This window comes from Chinchilla lanigera, unplaced genomic scaffold, assembly GCF_000276665.1.
Source record: "Chinchilla lanigera isolate Chin_1 unplaced genomic scaffold, ChiLan1.0 scaffold00135, whole genome shotgun sequence".
NCBI classification, from domain to species: domain Eukaryota; kingdom Metazoa; phylum Chordata; class Mammalia; order Rodentia; family Chinchillidae; genus Chinchilla; species Chinchilla lanigera.
Genome location: NW_004955536.1, coordinates 392,341 through 415,480, shown reverse-complemented (window position 1 = coordinate 415,480; position 23,140 = coordinate 392,341). Strand labels below are relative to the sequence as shown.

General features: G+C 37.4%; 1 protein-coding gene across 1 annotated transcript in view; it reads right to left on the bottom strand.

Moving 5' to 3' along the window:
- The window catches only part of Slc20a2 (solute carrier family 20 (phosphate transporter), member 2), a gene marked incomplete at its 5' end in the record, with an annotated part of 104,276 nt that extends 81,136 nt beyond the window's left edge, over positions 1–23,140 (bottom strand). The window contains 2 exon segments of the mRNA XM_005410504.2: positions 20,726–21,054; positions 22,804–23,140.

Below are 23,140 nucleotides of genomic sequence, written 5' to 3'. Positions count from 1 at the left end.
AAAAAAAAAACCAGAAAACAAAGATAATACACATGCCTCATAGGGTTAATATGAAGATCAGATGGGTTTATATCTGTAAAGCATGTAGAACAGTACCTGGCATAAATATTTTTAAAATAAATCCATATGTTTATGCACATATAGCAAGAAAGACAGAGACAGAGCAATAGCTACATATGGCTACAGATGTAATATATACAGCTTTATCACCCAAAGCATTACCTGGTATATTGAAGGTACTAAATATACTTAAATGCTTCCCTTCTTTTTTGTTTGCCTCGAGTTCATACATCTGCACCATAGCACAAGACTCAAACACGTGTTCATGCCCTCCAACCTCAGCCTCCTCTCAGTTAAAAACTGGCGCTGTCCTTCCTCTATTTTGAAACTGGGGCCTTCCTCCTTTCTCTATGATTCAAGCTGCTAGGCTTCAAACTGCTGGAGACAGACATGGCACTGCCCTCAGACTCAAAACAAATGGGCATGGCTATCTTATGTAATGAAGACACCTTAAAAGGAAAAACAAACATTGGCTTATTAAGTGCAACGTGAACTTCTGTAATTTATTACTCTTCAAGCTAATATAAAACAAGAAACCTTAAATGTACAATAATTGGAGATTTTGGAACAAAGTCAAACATTAGATTTAAAGCCATAGTAATTCAAAAATTAGGAAAAATACAAATTCTTTTTCAGTGCTGGGGATGGAATCCAGGGCTTCATGTGTGCTAATGGTGTGTTCTACCACTAAGCTAAATCCCTACCCCTGAAAAAAATTTTTTCCTCAGTACTGGAGATTGAATCCAGGGCTTTTGCACCGAGCTGCATCCTTAGTCCTTTTTCTTATTTTTTATTTTGAGACAGGGTCTAAATTGCCTAAGCTGGGCTCAAACTTGTGATCCTCCTATTTTAGCTTCCTCGAGTGCTGGGGTTATAGGTATGCACCACCTGGCTTGGCCTTGAAAATACTTTTAACTGCAGTTTTATTACTTGAATCTAGCAACACAATGTTAAATTGAATTTCCTGTTTTTAATATGGCAGTAATAAAGATACTAAGTTAGACCAAAACAAAACAAGAAAACCTGCTAAAAGCACTTGAAAAATACTGTTCTGTTTAAATAAGGAATATTTTCCTAAAATTTTACTATACTAAGTATAGCAATCACTTTTTCACAGAAAATTGCGAAGGTAAATTTCACTCATCACAAATCAAACTTTATTGTTAATTCTGTAAGAGAAAGAATTGATATGTGTACTTTTCATTTCACCAATTACAGGAAAATTCGTAGTCCTACAACGAACAGCTAATGTCCCCAAATATTTTACATTTTGTTATGTAAGTACCAGATACTACTCCTTATTTCAATTACAATGCTTCCTAAGCAACAGAGTCTGTCTCAAGGCTACTCACCATCACTTCCCCCCAGTACCAGGGTGCTCTATCACTGAGCTACATGCCCAGCCGCTTTTTTGCTTCATTGATTTTTGAGAATTTTGAGATAAGGTCTCACCAAGTTTCCCAGATGAGTTTGAACTTGCAATCCTCTTGCCTCTGCCTCCAGAGTAACTGGAATTATGGATGTAAGCCAACATACTCGGTTTCACAACCTTTTTTCAGTAGGTTCTATCATACCTTTAACTTGCAAATTAAGGTTTTCAGAGGAAAAGAAGGCTACAGAAAAGCACTTTAAATAAAGCTGTACTGTGAGCTTCAATCAAATCCTAGCTCCACCAATTACTGGCATTGAGGATGCTGGCAGGTATTTAACAGAATTCAACTTCTAGGACTGTTATAAAAACAACTTAATGCAGAAAAAGCACTCAGGATAGTGCCTCATACTGATTTTTAAAATTATATTCATATACATGCCTCACTCTGTGGATATGTATAGATACATATATATTGAAGTAACAATGATGGGGAATTCCTCCGTGAATACTGTAGTGATAATCTACTGTGTGGTTCTGGGTTTTGAGGTGCCTCTGCTACCTCACCTCAGGTGGACAGGAAATTTGCAGGGTAAGACTGAAAGGGCCCTTGTGAGAACAATCTTAGATCACCAGTTTTACTATCAGTAATTCAAATATATTCCACTGACTCTTGCTACTCTCTTCCAGATTTTAAGGTTTGTTTGAGGGTACATGACCAAGAATTCATTTCCTAATTTTTAAGTTTTGCTGTGAATGGATATGATCTGTTCCCAACCACATAAACTGAGAAGTGTCATTTTAGGGAAAGCAGTTAAGAACCTACTTCAGATTAAAGACATGAAATATTCATGAGAGTTCTAACTGCACTTGGCTATAAGAATTAGCAGGTGACCAGTGTCAACAGAGGGGATTGCTTGGATCTCCTGATGATATGCATACATGACTGCATCCTTAAGCCTGAAGTATTGCATTTTAAAAACTCCAAGGAGTGCTCATTTTTCAAAAAAAAAAAAAAAAAAAAAGCCACAATAAGCAAACTCTGACCCTCAACCCAGAAAGATTAACAACCCAACTCTAAGAACTGTAATGACCCAATAATTATAATAATCTAGAGGCCATTCTCAGACACACCAGAGACTAGCTCCTTCACACAGGCACTGGTTTACAAAAGAGTAGTGGACAAACAGTCCCAGAATACCATGGCTAATGGTAGACTGTAAAATAATAGACAATTATCCATTTTAGACCTTAATGCTTTCATTGTAGGAGTTGGCTTTTTTTTTGATACTATATTCTTGTTTCTCAAATTGCCAGGAAAGGGTATATTTCCCAATTCTTTGACTCAGATCTATCAAAAAATATTCTCCGAAAAAATGACTGTAACTATCCTTTTTATTTTCCTAAGTTGAGGCTCTTTCATTTAAACTATATTTAAAAAAAAAAAAAAAGAAAAAGAAAACTCTTGACAGAGCCAGATTCCATTAAGGAATCAAAACCAAAAAGGAAACAAAAAACCCTCTTTTAAATAAAATAGATGGAAATGTAAAGGGGTAATTAACATTTTGATGATGAAAAGAAAAATATTGTCCTTCTTATTCATGAGTTTTGAAGGAATCAGCAGCTGGTTAGACAGAGTATTCTACTTGTTCACAAGTAGCGTATCAGAGATAGGGATACCCAAATCACACCAGGCTAATTTGCACTGTTCTTTGTATCAGCTTTGAATAAGCTATCTCTTCTCATAGGAGTTTTATGTTGGTCAACGCTTGAGAAAAAGAATTAATATAAAGAGCAAATAAATAACTCAGGATATCCCTCAAACAATGTTCAAAAGACTTTCTCTGATATCATTTACTAAATACACCAAGCTCTTTCAACAAAACCAACTTAAATGAACCACTGGCACTGAAAAACACAGGAAGAATAAATCACATTTAAGTCACAATTTTTAGAATATGTTGAATAATTCTGAGACATGAAGGAAAAAAATTATTAAAAATAGCCAAGAGGATTAGACAGCAGCTACAACACAAAGGCCAGGGGTGAGATCAAAATTAGAAACATATAATGTCAGAGGGCTGCCCATATAAGGGTATCTTTAGGTCAGTAACTAAGTTGGGATAATCTACCGGCCTAAATGAACAGCTGCTACCAACCTAATGGCTAATTCTCAGTCTCTCATTTGGAAGTTTCTTAGAAGTTGCAGGAGACAGATATGACGTGACTTTATGCTATTATATTCACCAACATTCAATGTCCGGGGATATTTTCAAAACTGGTGTTTACTTTTCTCACCCTAGTGGAGAAACTTTCATAAACTTTGACCTTTCCTCTTTACAGGTATAACAAAGCAATAGAAGAGGAAGAACTTCCCAAAACATTCCCAACCACTTCGAGGGTTATCATATATTCTCCATGTTCCAAACCCACAGAGTCCTCAACTCCAGTAGGCGTATCTCATCCTCACTTATCTGTTAGGCTTGTGGTGAGATTCCTAACTGCATGCAGAGCACTAGAGAAGTGAAATTAATAGGAGCCCAGCTTCTAAGAGAACAGCGCACTCTGGAAAACAAATCTATAAATAACTGTAATACAGAGTAAAGGGCCGGGAATATATAGCTCAGTGGCACAAGTGCCTGCCTGGCAAGCACAAGGTCCTGAGCTCGATTACTGGTACCAAAAAACCCCCAAAAACAAAAAAACTGAGTAAATACTACAATGCAAGTTTGTATAAGAGTAAGAGATGCACTTCTTAGGGACATGGGGAAGGTTTTGCAAGTGAAATGCCCAAGTAGATAAAAGGCGCAAGGGATGTGAGGAAGAATAATGAGTAAAGCCTAAGGCCCAGATTTAGGGCACAATGCAGCCTATTCTGGCAACAGCAGATGGGATAGTAGTGGGAGCAGGGCAGAAGATGAGGCTGAAAAATAAACTAGATTCACTGAGATGGCTGAGGTTCACACATGCCTTGCTCAGGAATTGGCCCATGACCTTATGGCCCTGTGGCTCTCAACTCTAGGAATCTGTTATTTATTTATTTATTTTTTTGGTTTTGGTTTTTCTCTGGTACCGGGAACCGAACTCATGACCTTGCGCTTGCCAGGCAGGCGCTTTGCCACTGAGCTAAATCCCCAGCCCCGGGAATCTGTTAAAGTCTTCTGGGGAAACTTACAACAAAATTCTGCTAACTGGTACTTGTTAATACCATTAACTGGCCTGAGATGAGGCTAAACATCAGTAGTTTTAGAGCTTCCCACAGTTCTAGCACAATGTGTGGTCAAAGGTGAGAAGTGTGGGTGTAGGCAGCAGGGCTCCATGCAATTGTATAGGCCGGACAGTACTACAGCAATTTTTTTTTTTTTTTTTTTTAAACTGAGGTGCATAACAGTGTGAACAGTAGATAAGAGGCAGGGAGACTAGGTAAGGAATATTAGTTACAGGCTACTAATACAGGCAGGAGAGAAGCTTGGCCAGGTCATTAACCCTTCATGTGTGACTACGTGACTATTAGTGAAGGCTACACACCTCTGTATACTCTCAGGGACTCTGAGCTACTCTCAGTAATGGTGCAGCTTAGGAGCCCTGGTGCAGAGGCACTCTTATGGTAGGACTGACAGCACTGATGACTGGTGGAACAGAAAGAAGAACTAGGGATGACATTACCATTACTGGCTTGAGAATAGAAAATAAGAAACACATATTGTGCAATGGCACACATCTGCAATCCCAGCACTCTGGGAGGCTGAGGCAGGGAGATTTCAAGTTTGAAGCCAGCCTGGGCAACTCAGTAAAACCCTGTCCCAAAATAAAAATAAGAAAAAGGGCTGGGGGTACATATCAATGGTAGAGCATTTTTGCCTGGTATGTGCAAGGCCCTGGGTATGACCCTTAGGACTAAAAAAAGAATTATGCCTGTAAATCTCAGGAGCCATACTAAACAGTGAATATATGTTAACATTTACTAATAGGAGTCTGTAATACAGATGGCCCTCACATCTATTTCATAACCAAGGAAAGCTGGAGATATAGCTCAGTGGCACAAGCACCTGCCTGGCAAGTGCAAGGTCCTAAGTTCAATTCCGGGAACCAAAAAAGAAAGCTTTGCATCATAACCAAGGAAAGAGAATGAGATGTTAATTAGTTTGTCCTAGGTCACACGGAGACAAGTGGGAGAACAGCAGTCTGGCCCTAGCAGTTGTGACCTAGGCTTGTGGTAGTGACCTCTCCCCACTTCCTCTGATGGATGGATGGGCCCACTGAGGAAGCAGAAGAGCCAGGGAGGACACAGCAGGAGCTGCTCAGGACAAAAGATGGAGGCGGGGAACAGAGGAGGGCTAGCTGTAGATACACTGTGTTCAAGACAGTACAGGTGACTGTGCCTGGTAATTAAGTCAGAAACAATTAGAGGAGAACTAGCGGTGAGAGCAGAAGCTCCAGTAAGAGGTAGCTGTTGGGTCCTCCCTCCACTTAAGGTGCTGGGCTTCATGCCTCCTCTGCCAGTCCAAGTGCTGTCATTATCTCTCCATTACAGGTGAGATGCGGAGATCAGGGCAGCACCACCTGCCACACAGGGCTGGCCCAAATCCTGCACCCCACCTTTGTAACCTCCAACCTGTCCCCTGAGCACTAGGAATCAAGATGTGCTGTACCTATGTACTAATTTCCATTCGCCCTATACACACACACACATAAACAAAAATAACATTAAAAAATAAAATTCAGTCACACACAAAAAAACAAAAGATGAGAAAGAAAGAAAAAATGAAGTAGAACCCATAGTGTCCTAAAAAGCAGCAAGCTCCATCCGGTCTGAAGACTACCAATGGTAGAATCAGGGTTTTCTGGCTTTTTGAGACAAGGTCTCACTATGTAGTTCAGGCTGGTCTTGAACTCATTATGCATCCCAAACTAGCCTCAAACTCACAGTGATCCTTCTACCTCAGCTTCCTGAGGGCTGGAGAGCCCAGACAAACACTGGGTTTTTAAAAAGAAGTTTCACATAGAAATTTTTGAGGGACAGAGTGTGGTGACTCAGTGTCAGAGCATTTGCCTAGCAGGTACTAGGCGCCAGGCTCAATCCCCAGTACCACAACAATGAAAAATTTTTTTACATTATTTACCCATTTCCATAACTGTAAGGACTCCTATACTGTTCTAATAATTTGAGGGGGAATAGGCTTTTGTACCAACTGACTTAAAGGTACATTTCATTCAAGTCAGTATGGAAACTTGGGTGCAAATCTATGTAAATGACAGAGCACTACTGATTCCATGCCGTGTCCCTATTCTCAGAGCGAGCCTCTGGACAGCTTGTCCCATGGGGACAGTAGCCTGTGTGCTCTCCAGCCCCCAGGAGGACACATTCCACAATGGTGGCACATTTTCCACTCACAATTTTACTTTGCAAAGACTGTGGGTTTTATTCTCTTCAAAGTAACGAAAGTGAAATCTTAAAACCACACCATACTACAAGTGCAGATTAAATATTTCACGTTGGACAGTGAAGTATTTTATGTACTAGTTTCAGAAAAAAATCTGTAATATTTCAGTTTTAGCACCTTTGAAGCACTTGTTCTGACAAGAATGAAGTCTTTCCGTCAAAGCGTTCCTTCTTTAAAAAGTACTTCTAAAGAGACCACAGTACCATTCCAAAATTTTCTTTTGCTTAAGAATTAAGAAATCTGAGAGAAGAAACATTAAATTCCAATTAAAACAATCTTTGAGGTCCTACTGTAAACATCTCTCTTAAGCAGGAACTCTGTCCACAGGCCCATCCCTGTCACCCACTGCTAGGAGGGACAGGCTTCTGACCATGCCATCTAGCCCACTCCTGGGGAGCTCTCCCCGCTCCAAGGTTAGGTGTTAGATCAAGTCAAAATCATAATCACAGTCCTTTATAAATTCCATTCCTTCATTCAACACGAGCACTACATATCCTGAAAGGTCTCCTCACTACTCTGGTCTTCCTAGCTCCCAGTCTATAAGGGCTGCCACCACTGTTCTCTGACAGCTATCTTTTTAGATTCAGCAAAAAAACTCCATTAGCAATAGTTCCTCCTCATGTGACTTCGGTTCCCAGTCCACCACTGTCCTTTGTCTTCTTCCTTTGCCAATATCTCATTTAAAATGTAGTTCAGATTTACACACAACTCATCAAATATGACCTAACTAGATGACCAAGCAGGGCTGCAGACTCAGTGCAGTGGAGGCACACACTAATGAAACCTGACATCAGTCTGCTTTTAGCAGCCTCCTCACAGAGACAGTTCATGTAAGCCTGTGGTCAAATAAACCCTTAGCTATTTTTCATCTCATATATTTGAGATTATCTGTTAACCCCAAATGTTTCTCAACTCCTGTATATGGCTTATCCTTAGTATATTTTATCTTGCTTATCTTATGACATTATTAAAACCCACTCAAAAGTATTCTCAATGTAGTCTATTATCTATAGTATTAGTCATCTTAGGTTTTCGTCATTGGAAAGACATTTAATTCAATCTAGGTCTTTATAGAAAAAAGGGCACAGATTTAAAATGTAACAATAGGAGGACCTTGATGTACTTGACAGATTTTATATTACTCTGAGTTATATATTACCATTTTTAACTGTTTCTGTGGTGATGCCAGTCATAAAATATGCATTTGTATCCATTTTTCCTCAGTATTATATAGTTCTGGGCCCCCATGAAACCCATTCATGCGCTTTCTATTAAGGAGCCCTGCTAAGGACTCCTAAGCCTACAAAAACCTTTCGGTAACTAGGATTCATTAGTATGCAAATATTTCTAAAATAATCTATTCTCCCATCTTCTCCACAAGAAAAATGTCGACAAGACATGAAAAGTGATTCACTAACAAAGCAAAATAATATTCATTTGCTACGCATCATAAGCTTTATTTATATTTTCAAAACAAGAGTTAAAATTGTATTTGGTGACCTGGAGAAATATCCATGACACACTGAAGATGAAAAGCAAGCTTCAAAATAATGTGTAGAGTATAATCCAACTTTTAAAAATCCTCACAAACCTGTCAATTGACATACTTTTTGAGTATAGAAAAAAAGACTGAGAAAGAATTCACATCAGGCTAAGAACTCAGGTAGGAATTAACTCTTGTCTTTTACTCATCCCTCTACTTTCACTTGTTGTAGGTAAATATTGACATTTTACAGAGTAAAAAAAAATTAGAAAAAACTAAAGATAACAGACAACAGAATCTACAGCCTCTGACTGCACACTCCACACTCCACACTCCATGCAAGTCTTCTAAATGCTTAATTTCCCCAAAATGTTCCCAATCTACTGCATGGCATTGGCTTGGCTCCCTGTCACAAGTACTCTGTGGTGCTCACATGACAGCTGTGCTCCAGTTGAGGTGGAGCACATTCACAAGTGTGACTTTCTCACCTTCAGGGAAACACACACTTCAGCAGAGCCATACATGAAAGTTATAAATAAAGAGTAAAAGATAGGTAATAGGAAGTAGAAAGGTAGATGTTTCTCAAATAGTAAGGGGATCAAGAGATGGAGAAAGGAGAGGAAGGAAAGAGAAGAGGGTGAAAAAGGAATTAAGATACCAACTCCACAAAGGAATGTGAACATCATATACTGCAAACATATAGTAATTTTAGAAAAGAAAAAAGAAAAAAAGCTATGAGCACACTGGGCTTCTCCATCACACTAATCCAAAGCTCAGGGGAAAGACGTGTGCAACACAAACATCAATTTCAGAGTGAAGAAATACAGGCACAGAAGTGGATCCTGCTAACCCAGTGGTCTTGATTTTGGCCAACCAGTACATCACCTAGGAAGCATTTTTTCAAATACCAATGCCTGTGCACGCTTCAAAGATTCTGATGGAATTGGTCCTGGCATAGGAGCTCACTCTGTTTTAAAGGCCAAGGAGATAATTCATACGTTTCATCCTTTGGTGGCAAAATTTGTTACAAAGGGCATTTTCTGTATCAATTAACTCCCTGATTCTTTGTGCTAACTTTTGTAAATATTTTAAAAATTCAGTACCTATTATGTTGCAAAGAGTTGATAAAAAGAAAACTATAACTTGAAATATTTTTCCCCATTCAAATTTAGCATTTGAGAATGGTAATATTACCACAAGAAAAATATCAACAAGATATGAAAAAGGATTCAGTAACAAAACAAAGTATTTATTTAGTACACATTAAAGGATTCTATACTTCAAACTACTGCTGTAAATTAAACAGAAAAGCATTTTAAAACAAAAGGCATTATATTTGTAATATCTGGCATTAAGATTTGCCTTTCGACATCTGTAAGCACTGACTGCCTTAGCACATATTTTCAAACAAGTCTACACCAATGTATTAAAAAAAGTTTTAACCTAGCACTTATTTCAAAGAGAACTTAGATCTATATAAAAACTGTACATAAATATTCACAGAAACTGTAGACAATCTTAACATCCTTCAATTGATAGTAATTAGCTACAGTACACCTAATCCTAGAACTCTACTCAGCGATACAATAGAGTGGACTACTGATACACGATTGTGACTTCCAGTTCTCAAGGGCACCCTTTGTGAAAAAAGCCAATCTCAGAAGGTCAGATATTGCAAATTCCACTTATACAACAGTCTCAAAATCACAAGACTATATACAGAGAGAACAGGTGAGTGGGCACCAGAGAAAGGGTGAAGGGGGCCTACAAAGGGCCAGAAGTTGTGGGCAATAAATCATTCTCTGTTTTGAGTGCAGTGATGGTTACATTAATCTATACAAGTAATCAAACTGTACAGAACTACTCTCTCTCTCTCTCTCTCTCTCTCTCTCTCTCTCTCTCTCTCACACACACACACACACACACACACACACACAGAGGCAATGAGTGTTCTTAAAAGTAGCGGAATCTGAACAAGCTTTGTGGATGTCCCAGGGCGATTTTCTGATTGTGGCCTTATGTGAGTTACTTTTTGGGGAAATGGAATGAAGGTACATGCAATCTCTCTATACTACTTTTGCAAATTCCTGTAAAAAAACTAAAACAAAAATTTACAATGTTTGGGGAAAATGTGAAGGGAGTCACTTACTTAAGATACATAAACATTTTTCTTAATCTAAGTGAATATAAAGGGGAGAGACATAAACATGGATAGAGAGGAGAAGGTGACTGGAGTAATATTTCCAGAACATTTACTGTGTTCCCAGCACTATAGCTTATCTCACTTAACAATCAGTGGATGAGGTGGTTGCTACTTAATGCCCTCACTTTCCAGACAAGGAAACTGAAGGACAGAGGACAAGAAATTCAATCACAGTCACACAGCTGGCCAGAAGCAAAAAGGTTAAAGTTAAGAAAAGTGAGACAATCTCAAAACCAAGAGGATTTAAGAAAAAGGTATGATTGCCCTAAAAAAGGTTTAAAAAGTAGCATAAGTCAGGCAGAGTAGGTGAAACGCTACAGCTAAATGTTAAATACAGTATAACCAGATTCAGTATCTCTGTTGACTAGAATGTTTTCCAAGAACCTATAATCCATAAACACATTTACCCAAGGGTAACTGAATATCTTCACCAGGGATGCATTTGAAAGAGGGATTATTTTTATTACTCTTTCAACTTTCAGTCAAAAACAAGAAGAAAACCCTTAAAAGATGTTCACTGAGTGGAAGTAACTAGATAAAAACCACGCCAAAATTTGGAACCAATAGGGAGGGCCCTCTAAGTGGGAAGAAAACAAAGCTGACTGCCTCTGACACCACCTGCTGATGAAAGACACCAGTGAAGCCAGGCACAGTGAGCGGAGTTGTCAAATGCAAAGTAGAAAAGTCTAACTGGGGTTAGAAGAGACATGAATCTGTGTGTAGTGAATAACAGTATCTGTAAGCAAGATGAATATTTGCAATAAATTAGTTTTAAATAAAATCATGCTGTTAAGATTGGTTTCAGTCTCAGAAAAAGCAAAAGGAAATTTCTGCCTACTTTGGCATCCCACCTCCAATTTAAATCACTGACCTTCTGTTTGTTTTGTTTTGTTGAGAGTGAGTCTTGCTATGTAGTTTGAGCTGGCCTTAAACTCACTGTGCAGCCCCAAGCTAGCCTTGAATTCATGGTGATCCTTCTGCTTCAGCCTCCTGAGTGCTGGAATTACACGTATGCACCACTGTGCTTGGCTAAATCATTGCATATTTTAACAGCACATCAAAAACCAGAGAAAAACGTCCATAATCCTAGCACTCTGGGAGAAGCTCAAGCAGGAGGTTCACAAGTTTCAGCCCACCCCGGGAGCTCAGCCTGATTTAATCTCAAAATAAAAAATAAGAAAGGCTGAGGATGTAGCTCAGCAGGAAGGCCCTCAGTTCAATCCCTACTAGTGAAAAAAAATTCAAAGGGTATTTAAGAAGTTTGTTATTCTGACTTTAGAGCCTCTGAGACAGGAGTGTTTTTCTGTGGAGAAATAGCATCTCACTTAATTTTTAAAATCAAGTGCAACCACAGGAGACAATATTTAAAATACTGGGAGAATTAATAACCCTTTTAAGGTGTAGACTGTCAAGAAATCCACTTATGTACTCCTTTAAGGTAACAGAGTAACTGCTGTCCATTCTCCCCTTAGGATCCTCTCTGATAGTGAAGGTACTCTTTCTTCTTACATCTTCTTAGGAGCAAATGCGAATGTAGCAATGCTATCAACATGCTGGTTCCCTTAGGAGCTTCCTCTGTAAAGTTCAATTTAGGACAGAACATGCAGGAATCTCACTTGACATTCACAACTTTCTCCATGGGCCACACAACTGCATCCCTAACCCTGGCTTTGGTAAATGTGGAAGATCTGAGAGTTTTTGTCCTACATTCTTCTTTTTTTATTGTTATATTTTAAAAATTAAAAAAAAACTAACAAAACAATGAAGACAAAATTAAAACTACACAAAAACAACAAAAACAGTACATGACCTCAAAAGAAAATGATAGGAATTATCAATGGTTGCTACATTACATACTGTTATCTTCAACGAAGTTGCTCAGTCCACCAGACATAAGAATGTAAGATTGATCAAACAATCAAAGAAAGTAACAAGTAATTAAAAAAAAAAACACATTGGAAATGATGCACAGCTTCACCATACAAGATGGTAGGAGTTCAACAATGGTTCTTATACTGGGGCTGGGGAATTTAGCTCAGCGGCACAGAGCCTGCCTGGCAAGTGCAAAGTTGTGAGTTCGATTCCCGGTACCAGAAAAAAAACAAAACAGTAAAAAAACCCACAAAAAACAGTGGTTCTTATACTACATATTGTTGTTTTCAGATAGTCATTCTGATTACCAGATTTAAGCATTCAAAATTGGCCAAGAAAAAAGAAAATTTTAAGTATTGACTGTTCCTTTCAATAAACCACAGACATCAGCAATACACCTACATTGTTGAAGGTCTTCCTCACTCACAGACAGTGAGGTAGGGTGGAAAAGGCAAGCAAGTAGAGATGTTACACATTCTGCATGATAAGACACTGATTTCTTCCGGGTGATGCCTCAGCATATTTTGAGAAAAGCCATGACTTCCCTAGACTGTTCTGTCTGGTGAACAGAATCTCTCTAATCCTTGGAAGATTAACCAAGGAACTTTATTTTCACCAATGCTAGATTATAATCTGTGGCAAAATTAAATTTTGAAATTTTTATAACTAAGTATCTTCCCTGAATAGAAATGATTTCAAAGTACAGTAATGGTATTGTGGTTATGCTTGAAAAGAAGATGTTTCCTTCTGAATATGTTATTTATAAATGAAGTGCCTTAATAGCTGAGATTTGCTTCAAAATAACATGAGGGAGGGGGAGTGTGTAGGAGTTTTAAGTAAGTCTGGTCACGAACTGATAATGCTGGGTAATGGGTACATGGGATTAATTGTACTATTTTGTCTTCTTTAAAACGTTTGAAGTTTTTCATTATATTCTTGTGAGACATAAAATATACCACTGTAACAGAAGTTTGAAACTCATATAGAAATCCAGATTCTTTGAGTTCCTCCTACTTTACTATATAGTTCCAGACAAATCATTTCACCTAATAAAAGTTTCCTATATCTAAAATGCAGCTAGACCACAATGGCTTCTCTCGGGTCACTTTCAGGTCTAAAGTTTTCACTCGGATAATGCCCATTTGTTTTTTTCTAAGTTGAATTTAAATTCACTCTGTAATGTCTGTACTGAAGATTCAGTATAAGATTCAGTATAAGATTCAGTATACTGAAGATCAGTATAAGATTCTATACTGAAATGGAAGCAGGGGTCTCATGACAACGTGTGATCTCAAAGCAGCTCTTTAGCACTAAGGGTACCACACCCACTGGCCCTGATCACAAGGGAAAAAAAAGTTAGGCAGGTGACTAAGGTGACAAATATACTTCTATTTTCCATACAAAAGGAGAAAATGCTCTCTCCTCAGAAACATGCTTAAGATATCTTTTAGTGCTGCATAAATATAAAATAAGCAGATCCTATAACACAGTAACTTTTCCTGAGTACATTATCACACAATATTTTCATAAATGCCTTCTGAAGATTTCTTAATAGCAGTGAAAAATCTGATACCTAAATTACTACCAATAAGAAATGGCTAAGTAGGGGCTGGGGATTTAGCTCAGCGGCAAAGTGCCTGCCTGGCAAGCGCAAGGTCGTGAGTTCAGTTCCCGGTGCCAGAGAAAAACCAAAAAAAAAAAAAAAAAGAAATGGCTAAGTGCACTATGGCCTATTCTTAGAATAAAACACCACATGGTTAGCTGAAAAATGAAGATTTAAACCCCCAAGGTCATGGGTATAATACAGAGTGTCAGGAAAACAACCTGGGCAAGAAAAAAAGTAGCCATAGATAACCTGAAGTGTAAATATCTGTTAGTCTACACTGATGAAAATGACTGAATAAAAACCTAACTGGGGGAAGACGGGCAAATGTAGGGGCAGGAGAGTTCCAAGTCATCTAAGTGGACACTACCCAAGGGGCTCCAGTGCCACTTCCTCCTGTGCAGCTGTGAGAATGTGGCACAGAACGGGATGAGGAGCTGTACCACACAGAACCCTGATGAGCATCATGCACCTGGCAGAGGCCAATATCAACCAAAAGCCTTGCTGATGGCAAGTGCCTCTGAAGACGTGGTGAACGTGTCCTTTTACCTCCACATCTAACTCCTAATCCTGTCTAAGCATAGAAAGCAGACACAAGTCTCCACTGAGGAACATCCTACATCTGATTAAAAAAAAAAAACAAAACTGTCAAGGCCACAGAAGAAGATGGCAAGTAAGAGCAACTGTCCCAGCCGAGAGCCTCGGGAGATATGATGACTAAATGACATGTATCTGGATGGGAACCGGGGACAGAAAACCACGGAAATCTGAAGAAAGTTTGGACTTTGGTTATTAATAATATATACCAATATTAGTTCACTAATTTTAACAAATGCATGACAATAATGTAAAGTGTTAATAACAGAAGCTAAGCCAGGCATGGTGACACACACCTGTAATTCCAGCCCTCTGGGAAGCTGAGGAAGGAGGATTGCAAGTTCAAATCCAGCCTGGGCAACTTAGTGACTTGGTAAGACCTTGTCATAAGAGTAAAAAACAAACAAACAAACAAAAACCAGGCTGTGGATGCAGCTCAATATAAAAGCCCTGGATGTAACTGCAATACTGTGGTGGGAGTGGATAGAGGAAGCTAGATATATAGTGGAACTCCTTGTATTATTGTTACAATTTTTCAGTAAATCCAAAACTTTTCTGAAAGAAGAAAGTCATTTTTAGAAAGTAGAAAAAACTTTAAAAGAATATGTACACTTATAATAACATGGGATGATGGCCAAGATATAATAAGTGAGTTACAAATAATATGCATGTTATGAATCTATTTGTATATTCCAAATATAGGTGTATGTATTTATAGACCAAAAGGCCAGGACAACTGTACATAAACATGTTATCTTCTCTATTGTCTGACCTTATTTTTTCACTAAGCACTGATTACTCTTCACACTGAGCCTCCTCACTTCTGCAATCAGGAAGTTTTTACTCTGAAAGAAAGAGAAGTATACAATCTACAACTGACAGTATTCTTTCCTAAATAACATGTATTTAAGACACAACTAAATTTACTTAAAAAAGAAAAAAAACTGAAAAGGACAGTACAGAAAAGTAGTTGAAAGCCTTCAATTTTATCAGTCTTTGATTAAAATCCTGGGCTTATCACTTGGTATCTGCACGATATTGGGCTGTTGTACAACTTTAGTTTCTTCATTTTAGAAAATGTGACAAGCCTACTGATTTGCAGAACATCCCTAACATTTATTTATTTATTCACATAAACATACTGAACACTATACACAGTAACATATTTACTTATATATTAACATACATTAAGAAAATATATTTCATAGCACCAAATTTTATTAAAAATTATACAATAGCAAAGAATTAAATGTGAAGAGCCTGACCATACTGGTGACGTATTATTGACAATATTAACAAATAAAAAGCAAGTAAAAACAAAATTTAAGTTTCTCAGAAAATGTAACAGGGAGCAAAGATACAACCACCACCTCAGTCACTCTGCATTGCCTGCAATTACCAGACATTTCTGTTAGACCTTCATTATGGCCATTAAACTTGCTGTTCTGTGCCACAGCACTAGTGGGAATCCTCCAGTGAACACAAATGAAAGCCACTCTTCTAATCACAACCAGCCTAAACTCAGTTTTCAACTATTAATGTACACATCTCCCTTTCCAGGGGAACAAAATTTTTCTATGAATATAATGTGAATACAATAAAATACACACTGAACTTATTGAAAATTCTTGATTATAAAGTTAAAAGTTTTAAAAAGCAGTTTTAGATGACATGCATATTTTGATCTCCAAGTCATCCTAAAATATATGTAGGGCATTTGTTCCAGGAACCCCACAGATAACAAAATCTACAGATGCGCAAGTCCCTTATACAAAATAGTGTAGTATTTGTATAGAACCTGCAGATATCCTCCTGAAGATGTTAAGCCATCCCTGGATGATTTATAATACCTAATGCAGTGTAAGTACTTTTTAAATAGTTGCTATGTTATCCTGTTTAGGGAATAAGGACAAGAAAACAAGTCTGTCCATGTTTGGTACACACATAATTTATTATTTTTTAAAAAATATTTTGGATTCAGAGTGGACTCTATTGGTGGATGTGAAACTAGTGGATATGGAACTAGTGGAAGAGCTGGCTATACTTGTATTTTTAAATTACTCCAAATTTATGATACAGAAAAAGCATACTAGATAAATCTACTCACAGTATGAATTACTGAAATTTCAGAAGGCCAAACAATCCAAGTTAGAAGAACAAATTTGTTTCAAGTAAAAAATCTACCCAACCTATTATCATATGATCCAGGGCATGGACCCTAATCTGATAATGTAGGGAGGATAATCAACAACATACAAAATATCAGTTGCACCAATTTCTACAACAGAAATGCAACTTGTTCAGTCTAGTTCTGGTAAAGGAAGTTAATTTAAACACCGATGTTTAAAATAACAAAAAAGCTAATTTTGTTTAAGACTCAAAAACACATACATATATAAAGCAGGAAATATATTCAGGTTGGTATATATAGTCCAATGATGGATTTGTAACTGTACATGTAATAGACTGATTTTTATGACATACTCCAAAACTTCTATATCTAATCATTTTTACTTGAACTTTCCTGAAAGTCTCCAATGTTGACCTTTACTAGACCTGAGCATATTTTTCTGAAATATGCTCAACTGTTGTAATTTTTAAGTTGCTTGAGAATGGATTTGATTTATAAGATGAGACAAAAGTCATTAAGAAAGACAGCTGGCAAATAGATGAAACTAAATAAACTCCTTTTGGTTACAAAAAAGAAAAAAGGGACTGACTTAATGTGGTTGTTTTCTTAAAATAAACAGAAAAGTACATATAAAGCTGAAAACCCAAGCAATTTGAGCAGTCACATTATCTTTGTACTAACTATACACCCCCCAAAGTTATGTTTTCCAATACCATGTTCTCTATCACTTGTTCAGTTCTCTAAATTCTAAACAATAATTGAATAAGGGACCATACTGGATTCTCATACAGATTATCTCATTTAATTCATATATCAATACTACTAGGTATTATCACTGTTACAAAGATGAATAAACCAAGGCTAAATGTTTTAAATTACCCAATTTACATGGTAATAAAGGGCAGACAGAAATTATTACCTCATAGAATCTAGGTACCAAATATATATGTATCATAGACCTGACCTATTTAAGTTTTTGATCTATACTTTCTAATTTTCTTTAGTCTGATTCTCGAAGCAGTGTCAACTATGTATATTTCACCCTTTGCCACAATGTAGTACAATCAATCACTTATCAATATTTCTACTCAATTACGAATATCTGGTGAAAATGGGCCGTATCTTGTTTCTTCCCATAGTCCCAGAACACAAGCCCAGAATTAGCACACCTATATAAATTGCTTGTTAGTGGCCTAACTGTGGCTTTAAGGCCAGTTTTTATTAGCTGTTTGAGGATACTGACTTTCACATACCACTACTGGACAAGTAGCTGTTCCCTCATCTCAAGAACCCAACAAACACAGGCATAGCTAGGGAGGGCCCAGGCAGGAAGAGTACTCAACCCCTAGCTGTAAGGCTCTTCTGACCATTTTAACACCACTGTGTGTCTGTATATGAATTTTTGCTTGTTACATTTAAGAACTGCACTCACATCAGTTGGCTTCCAACAGTTCATACACATAAAAAAACCTAATTACAGCACAGCACGATATTCACATGCAAGAGTGTAAGCCGAAACAAAGAAAAAATACTATGAGAAAATGTGAATAAACCAACAGCACATGATAAAGTCTTGCCACAAGCTATCTTTTAATTATAACACTAGAGGTCCAAGGGGCAAGACCATACAAATGATACACTTTCCCACACAAGAAACTACCAAGTCAGTGGTTGACAGCATTTTGGGAATGTTACAGTGTAATTATAAAACGACACCAGTTAATATTTAAAGAGACAGCAATTTCCTTCAAAATGAAAGGAAAATTTACAAGAGTAAATCTGCCTTTTTAAACATTAAAGACCTTAGAACTTAGGAGAAATGCAAAAATACAAATGATGTCATAGTACAACTACTTAATGTAGCTACTAATGTCTTTATTCTTTTAATGGAACTTAAACCTAATAAATGGTAAAGCTGTGGTTTCAGGTTTTTCCCATTTCAAGAAACTATTACTATGAGTACTCTGTAGTATCACTTACCTTCCTCTCCCTGCCCCCCCTAACTTGTAGCCCACACTTGACTTGTCTGTTCTGTAATCTTTCAAACAGTTATGAATGTAACTCTTGAGTAAGAAGTTAAAATGACAGCATCATATGATTATCTTGACTCTTTCTAGTATAAGTCTTCTAGAGTATCAATCTAATTCTTAGAAACAGAAAACACAGGAAGCTCAATGTTCTAAGAAAAGTTAATAATAATTGATTCATCCTGGCTACTCAGGAAATGCTCAGCAAAGATTTGTGTTCTATGCAAAGACCAACAATAAATCCATCCAGTAATGCCTACCACCCAGGGACTGGGAAAACAGAAAAAACCCAGGCAGTAAATGAACAATGACTAAAAAGTACAGGAAGAAAGCAACGTCAATTTGGGGACTGAGAATGAAGAGCTAGATGGCACAGGGCAGATCTGTGTGCTACACAGACAGAAGCAGATGGAAGACAAGGTGCTAGAGGAGAAGGGCCCATCAGTGATGGGATAAGCCTGGAGTGCAAGTGGACATGAACTAGAGCAGGCAGGAGCAGGGATGATGGCTATGTTATGAGAGATAAAAGAAAGCACTGGAGGTGGCAGAGAGGAGGGAGGCATATACACATCAAGAGAGGGGAAAAAGAATAAAAAAGCATTCCACGTGGGAGACAGAGTCACGAGCAAGGCAGAGAGTCGGTGAAATAGAAATCAAACAAGGAACCCTGGAGAGACAAGAAAAGCCACACAAGTGGCACTGAGATAAGCAGGAAGAGTAGAAAGTGAAAGGAGTGAAGAGTGAAAAGAAGCTGGCCTCCTAGAGATGGAAATAGTAAAATTAACCAAACATTTTATGGAATTTTATTTCATTAAATTAAAATCTCTTCTTTTCCTTATATTTCTCCTTGTTGAGTAAAAAACTTGATTCCTAAGAGCAAAACTTTCTGCATTTTACAGAAAATTACTGATGAATTCTACTCACCATTAATGATGTCAAGGTCTTAACAAGTAAGAAAGGCTGAACACAATACAAATTATTGTGCTATCTACTCTTGCTACCTATTCTTTTTTAGCATTGCTGGAGATTGAACCCACAGCCTCACCAATGCTAGGCAAGTGCTCACCACTGAGCTACATTCCCAGCCCAGGTGAAGCACTCTTAACTCTAACCAACACAGAAATTTCTTACTGAAAACGTGTATATTCACACGAATGACCTTAATGACACTTGCATGTGTTAATTACGAAAGTTTTTCCCCTCTTTTTGTGCTTAGCAGGATTTAGAGAAATCCTGCTCCTTACTGTAAGATAAGGTAACATAACAATATTGCTAAGAAGTTTGATATAAGCTTTCACTGAAGGTTGAAAGATTTATAAATTTTCCAATAAAGTTCTGCCATACGTTTTCCTGGTCTCCCAGGAAACTGGGAACAGAACATGAAGACCACCCTGATTTCCACCTAGAAAATGGGAACAACAACAAACACTGGCAAGAACAAAAAACAAGTAAAGATGAGCAATGTAGAAAAGAATGGAAACCATTCTATTCTTGACTCTGGAAAATAACCCAGGGGAAAACAGCAAGTGTACCAGAAGTCTATTTATGAAAATGACATTCTTATTTTAAACTGAAAAAATATAATAGTCAAGACTTCAGTGCCAAAAATCTGTTCAACAAAAAAGGAGGCATCTACAGAGGCTGGGTGTAGATAAAGGAAGATGAAATTAAAGTTGTAATGAATATGAACAAGAAACATCACATTATTATCAAGAAATAATTCATCTACACACCACACTCTTTAGTGATTACTCAGTAAGAGTCCATTTCTGGGGGCCAATATCTCAGTGTGTGGTTCGTATTTCTATTCCTACTGTGGTGACTTCCATCCATCCATAATAAAACTCTGATTGTAAGTAGACTGGACTACCACAGTAGTGGCAAATAAATATAACAAAGTGGATGGGTTAACAAAGATGATATAAGAAATACATACAGAAATGTGCTAGGATCTTATCACTCATATTATTATAACTATCTTCTTTCAGCTGCTCAAATATCTTAAATGACATTCGAGTTGCTTCTTGAAATGCACCTTCTCTTCAGTTTTTTAACATTCTTCCACAAATATCTCAACGAGTCCTCAGGCCATCCAGTCCACTCACAGGTATTATTTACTTCTGCAAATGGTTGCCGTTTGGGGAGACATCTTGAAGGAATAAACCTGGTCTGCTGGTCTCTACTGAGGATAGGCTGAAACTATGATTATCTCTCATATTCAAAGATGACATGGAAGCCAACTGTGCTGTTTCCAAGGTAAGAGGCCTTAAAAAAAGAAAAGTTACAAATCAACCAGATTTTAAAAATGACTAATAACACAGTGCAAATTTTCACACAATATTGTATTTTAGCTAAGGTTAAAAAATAATTCCACTAAGAAATTTTAATGTTTCACTTCAGCAGTAAAAAATACAATATTTTCAAAAAAACTACCAGTACCACAGAGTAGACAATAAATGTGTTGCAAATAATCAATAATTCCTGAAATTAATATAAAGCATCAGTTAAAAATGAGGAAATTCTTTCTTTTATTTTATAGAGAAAAAAAATAAAAATTTCAAAACAATAGGAAGATAACAATACATTGAAGGTAATAATACATTGCGTATTGTTATCTTTAAATTACTTGAAGTACAAGATATAGGCATTTAATTGTTTAAACAATATTAGCACAAACCTTTCTTTCCAATGAACTAAATTAGTAGTATAGCTAGCTTAATTATCTTATATATATTTATTTTCTTTTTTCTTTTACTTTCCTTCTTTTCACCTTTCCCCCATCCCAGTTTCTCTTTCATTTTGAAGTTTCTTCCCATTTCACAATATCTATCACACATTTTGGATCTTATTCTTTCAGCTTCTCACACTAGGGAGACAAGATGATATTTGCACATACACATCTGGTTTATTTGACTTATGAGTATGGTCTCAAGTTGCATCCATTTACATATAAAAGTCTCAAGTGTATCCTTCTTCATGGCTGAGTAGTACTCTGTTATATAATAAGAGCACATCTTTTTTATCCATTCCTCAGTTGACGAGCATTTGGGTTGTTTCCAAGATCTAGCTATTACAAACTGTGTTGCTATAAACTTGGATGCACATATATCACTGTGGTACAATGTTTTTAATTTTTTCTGGGAAGATACTCAGAAGTGGAATAGCTGGGTCAAATAGGACCTCCAATCCTTAAAACAGGAAATTGTTGTGACTGACTTTTCACTCTACCATGGCCAGGACAGGAGACAGACTTTGACAAAACATCATTTCTCTTATCTTTCTTGCAAATGGAATGAACAGGGACATTTTATATTCAGCTACACAAGGAGCTATCAGAATGATGATCTAGAAAACTTCAACCTACAAAATTCTAGAATTTTATATAATCTGGTGATATAATCCAGTTTCACCATACCAATTCTTGGTAAATCATTTTGCTTTGCCCTGATTTTCTTATCTCTAAAATACAGGGCTGGTTGCTTTTACAGGGAGACGAGGCACTCAGAATACAGACGTCTGAGTGCTGTGGCAGCCCTACAGAGTCTCCATGTCTGGGCTATGCAAAGATACTTGTTACTTTTATAAACCAGGTCATGTTCAGGATCCAGTTCCACAAGCCTATAATTCATAAATGGGGTAGTAGAGACTTCACATGAAATTATCCTAGCTTCACAGGCTTAAAAGAAATGAATCAGTGTATCCCATTTTCTTCTGCTAAAAACTCTCCATTCAGGAAGGGCCTATAGTTACATCTAACATGCCAATTGGATAAATGCTTCGATATAGATCATTTCAACTCAAATTTTCCAAGTTAGTTCCACAGATATTTAAATAGAACACAGGCTATGGGGCAATATTTGTAAGTTGCTTCTATGGAGGCCATCTCAAAATAGGTGACGTTAAAATGACAGCAACATATGCCATTTCCTCACTGATTGAAATTCTAAAGCAACCCCGAGACAATGACGTAACAGCCTTCCCAGTGGAGATGGTCTGTAATACAAAATACTGTACCTGCAAAGTTTGTGTCCACCCTGGCTGCTAATCAGGTCTGTGGCCTGTGCTGCATTCAAGGGCACTTCCTCTTGATTCCTGGACAACAGGTGTGGTGATGTGTCTACTCCCCTATGAAGTCATCAAGCTTCAGTGGCTGTTGATGCCCCATACCTCCAAAGTAACAGTAAGTTCACAACAAAATTGATATGAAATTGGGTCTTTGGAGAGTATCATTTTTATTTATCTTGCTGCATCTTGTTTTTAGGTCCTCATCTAAGTCCACATGGCTTCAAAGTGACTTTACTCCAGGTCCATCACCAAAGCAAGGCACAATTTTACATTTTCTCCCACCAAC